This window comes from Hevea brasiliensis, chromosome 1 (genome assembly GCF_030052815.1).
Source record: "Hevea brasiliensis isolate MT/VB/25A 57/8 chromosome 1, ASM3005281v1, whole genome shotgun sequence".
Classification (NCBI taxonomy): Eukaryota; Viridiplantae; Streptophyta; class Magnoliopsida; order Malpighiales; family Euphorbiaceae; genus Hevea; species Hevea brasiliensis.
In genome coordinates this window covers 115,026,228-115,031,254 of record NC_079493.1, presented here as the reverse complement: position 1 = coordinate 115,031,254, position 5,027 = coordinate 115,026,228, and the positions used below count along the sequence as shown (strand labels likewise).

At 36.2% G+C, this 5,027-nt stretch overlaps 1 non-coding gene across 1 annotated transcript; it reads right to left on the bottom strand.

Moving 5' to 3' along the window:
* Positions 1-1,333: 1,333 nt before the first annotated feature.
* LOC131169623 (small nucleolar RNA R71) lies at positions 1,334-1,440 on the bottom strand. The gene has a single exon (XR_009140508.1). It is a non-coding gene; the product is annotated as a small nucleolar RNA R71 (small nucleolar RNA).
* Positions 1,441-5,027: the final 3,587 nt, after the last annotated feature.

Genomic DNA, 5,027 nt, shown 5'->3' with positions numbered 1-5,027 from the left:
GAGAAAGCCTTGTGATAGATAATCAAGAAATTAGACTTAATTAACTTAAATCTAAAAATAGACTAAGGATTAAGAGGATTACAGATTAATTAAAGAACTTAATGGGTCTTAATTAACTCTAACTCCACGAAAGTAGGATTAGATTGATTAAGGCACTCTTTGTCTCACTCGAAAGGGTATTCAAAGGATTTAAGAATTAATCTCTTTAAAACCCGTAAGTTCCACAAGATTGGATATCCAATTTAAAATCCCAAAATAGCTTGAATATGAAATCCCGAACTCCGGAATCGCCTTTTTATCATTGTTAATTTCTAATCGAATTTAATTGCTTGCCATTTTAAATTTTGCTATATTTCAACTTGCTTATTTCAATTTGATGCAATTTTAGTTTAATTAATACATTGTTGGATAGATTATAAATCTCACACACATAGAATTCACATCTCAATAGCCATCAATTTATTACTTTAATTTCGAAAATAGTCCAAATTAGTTAGAACTTTTATATCAAAAATTCAATCATTAACACAACTCCTCGTGGGAACGATATCTTTTCTATATTACTTGTACGACCCGTGCACTTGCGGTTGGGCCACATCAAGTTTTTGGCGCCGTTGCCGGGGAGTTGTTTGTTTAAGATTGAATTCTTGATTATTTTAGTTGTTTATAGTTTTATCTTTGTTATCTTTTCATTTTGTGTTTGTTTGTTCTTTTTAGGTACTCTTAATCTTTTATGAGAAGAGCTAGAAACACAAGTGACACATCCTTATTGTTTAATCCTGAAATTGAGAAATTTTGTAAAGCTAACAAGAAAGAAACCAGAAGAAGGAAAGAAGCCTTGAGAGAAACTGAAATTGAAGCAGACATGGCTGATGAAAGAATTAGAATTGGTGGCGGTAATGCTGGAAATGGTCGAAACAATGAAAATGTAGCCCAAGGTGAAGAAGTTGTAAATGCTAATGTGCCTAGGGGAAGTATGATGGATCATGCTTTTCCTCGTTTTGATGACTTGAGAGAAAGTATAGCAAGACCAAGAATTGATGCAAATAGTTACAAGATGGATTTTGGAGTTCTTCAAATGATTCAAAATTCTCAATTTGGAGGACATCCTTCTGAAAATCCACACACACATCTAAAGAAGTTTGCTATGATCTACGACATGCAAAAGCAACCTGGAGTGTCTGATGATGCAGTAAGATTGAAGCTATTCCCATTCTCTTTGAAAGATAGAGCATTGGATTAGCTTGATTCTTTACCTCATAACTCCATTACAAATTGGGAGCAACTCACTGATGCATTTCTTGCACAATATTTTCCACCTGGAAAAACTCAAGAATTGAGGAATCAAATGACAGCTTTTAGACCAAGAGAAGATGAAACTCTCTATGAGTCATGGATGAGATGGAAGGAATTAGAGAGACAATGCCCACATCATGCCATTCCAAAATGGATGATAAATCAGAATTTTTACACAAATGTTACTCCTGCAATTAGAGGGATTATTGATGCTCAAACAGGAGGAGAATTTATTATGAAGCATGAAGATGAAGCTTATGAGCTATTGGAGAAAATTGCAAAGAATACTCATCTTTGGAGTAGTCCAAGAGGACCAGCTCCAACTCAAAAGAGGCAAGCTGCTGGAATGTATGACCTTGATCCATTCAACATGATTAATGCAAAGTTTGATGCACTTACAAATGTCTTGGCTAAGAAGATGGAAGATTTAAGTATGTTGGTTAGTTCATCATCATCATCTGGAAGTTCACAACAAGTTGCTTATGCAGAGGGAACTACCAGCTGTGGAGTAGACTATGGAGAGCAAGCTGCATATGTTGGTAATTATGGAAACAAACAAATGGGGAATCCTTACTCTCAAACTTATAATCCAACTTGGAGGAATCATCCCAACTTTTCATGGGGAAATCAGCAAAGTCAAGTTCCAAATCAGAATTTTCAGCCACAACAGCAACAAGGAATTCCGTATCAGCAAAATAGGCAACCATTGCCTAATTTTTAGCAGAAAAATATGAATCCTCCACCAAAACAGCAAGCACAAAGTTCCACCACAGAAGCTTTATTACAACAGATTCTTGCTAACCAAACTAAGCATGATGAGGAGATGAGAGAGATGAAAGCAAGGTTAGAACAGATGCAAACACATAACAGAATGCTGGAAAATCATATTGCACAACAAGCATCTTCCTCAGGTACCAAGTCTTTTGGAAAACTTCCAAGTCAACCAGAAAACCCAAGAGAGCAGTGTCAAGCTATTACTTTAAGAAGTGGGAGAGTTGTAAATAATGAGAAGAGTGAAAATAGTGAGAAGAGAGAAAATGAGAAAGAAACTGATGAGAGTGAAAAACAAGAGAGTGCAGAAAAATGTAAAGAGAAAATTGAAGAGAAGGAAGAGAAGTATATACCTCCAGAGCCTTACAAACCACAACTTCCCTTTCCACAGAGATTTCAAAAAGCCAAGCTTGATAAGCAATTTGGGAAGTTCTTAGAGGTTTTGAAGAAGCTATACATAAATGTGCCTTTTATTGATGCTCTTTCACAAATGCCCTCTTATGCAAAATTCTTAAAAGAAATTCTCTCAAACAAGAGGAAACTTGAAGACCATGAAACTGTAGCTTTGACAGAAGAATGCAGTGCTATCCTCCAAAGGAAACTTCCTCCAAAGCTCAAGGATCCAGGGAGTTTCTCAATTCCATGCCACATTGGGGAATCATGTTCTACAAAAGCTTTATGTGATTTAGGGGCTAGTGTTAGCCTTATGCCCCTCTCCATTTATGAGAAGCTCAATATGGGAGATCTTAAGCCAACCCACATTTCTCTCCAATTAGCTGACAGATCAATTAAGTATCTTGAAGGGATTTTGGAGAATGTGCCTCTGAAGGTTGGGAAGTTCTATATACCTGTTAACTTTGTCATTTTGGACATGGAGGAGGATTCTAATATCCCAATCATCTTGGGAAGACCCTTTCTAGCTACAGCAGGAGCATTGATTGATGTTAAGGGAGAAAAATTGACTCTTAGAGTTGGTGAAGATCAATTGGTTTTCAATATTAATAACAATATGAAGAAACATCATTCTGAAGCTGATACTTGCCTGAGAATTGATATCATTGATGAGCTAGTTTAAGAACACTTCAGAAAGAAATATCCAAAAGATCCACTTGAAAATTGTTTGGTTCATGGAGGAGGCATAGACTATGACAACCCTCATGTGGCTGCATATGCTCAACATCTAGAGGGAAGTCCACCATTCATTTCTGCTCTAATTTTTCAACTCACACAAAAGGAAAAAGTTGAATCTAAGCAACCATCATTCAAGGAAGAAGATGCACCTAAGGTAGAACTTAAGCAACTTCCTTCTCAGCTCAGGTATGAATTTCTTGGTACCAATAACACTTATCCAGTAATTGTAAATGCAAACTTGAGTACCTTAGAGGCTGATAAGTTGTTAAGAGTGTTGAGGCAATTTAGGAAAGTTTTAGGATATACCATAGATGACATTAAGGGAATAAGCCCACACTTTTGATGCATAGGATTATTTTGGAAGAAAATTGTAAGCCATCTATTGAACATCAAAGGAGGTTGAACCCAAATATGAAAGAAGTTGTTAAAAAAGAAATTTTGAAGTTGCTTGATGCAGGGATCATATATCCTATCTCAGACAGTACTTGGGTGAGTCCAGTACATATTGTCCCAAAAAAGGGTGGAATGATAGTTGTCAAAAATGAAAATAATGAATTAATTCCCACCAGAACAGTGACTAGTTGGCGAATGTGCATAGATTACAGAAAATTAAATATAGCCACTAGAAAAGATCATTTTCCACTTCCCTTCATTGATCAAATGTTAGAAAGACTGGCTAGGCATTCTTATTTTTGCTATTTATATGGGTATTCAGGTTTTTTTCAAATCCCTATCCATCCAAATGATCAAGAGAAAACCACTTTTACTTGTCCATATGGAACCTTTGCTAATAGGAGGATGCCATTTGGGTTGTGTAATGCACCAGCCACTTTTCAAAGGTGCATGATGGAAATCTTCTCAGATTTCATTGAAGATATAATGGAGGTTTTTATGGACAACTTTTCTGTTTATGGATCTTCATTTGACATATGCTTGGCTAACCTTTCTAAAGTTTTGCAGCGATGTGCAGATACTGACCTTGTATTAAACTGGGAAAAGTGTCATTTCATGGTTTAGAAAGGGATAGTGCTTGGACATTTGGTGTCTAACAAAGGAATAGAGGTTGATAAAGCCAAGGTTGAAGTGATAGAGAAGATGGCTCCTCCTACCAATGTCAAGGGAATTCGAAGTTTTCTAGGACATGCCGGGTTCTACAGACGCTTTATCAAGGATTTTTCTAAAATAGCTAAACCTTTGTCTAATTTGTTAAGTCATGACATACCATTTGTATTTGACCAAGAGTGTTTGGATGCCTTTTACAGGTTAAAGCAAGCTCTTATCACTGCACCAATCATGCAACCGCCCGATTGGAGCTTACCTTTTGAAATTATGTGTGATGCTAGCAACTATGCAATTGAAGCTGTTCTTGGTCAAAGAAAGGACAAAAAGGCTTATGCTATTTATTATGCTAGTAGAACATTGGATGAGGCTCAAACAAATTATGCAACAACTGAAAAGGAATTCTTAGCAATTGTCTTTGCATTGGAAAAGTTCAGACCTTACATTATTAACTCAAAGGTGGTTATATTTTCAGATCATGCAGCCATCAGGTATTTACTCTGTAAAAAGGAAGCTAAACCTAGGCTCATTAGGTGGATTCTGATGCTACAAGAGTTTGATTTGGAGATTAGAGAAAAGAAGGGAGCTGAAAATGTAGTTGCAAATAATCTTAGTAGGTTGAAATTGGATGATAAAGAAATGGATGAAGTCCCTATTGATGAGTTTTCTTGGATGAACAACTTTTCTCTCTTGTTGCTAAATTACCTTGGTATGCAGACTTGGTGAACTATCTATCTTGTGGAGTTTTACCTCTAGGAATGACATGGCAA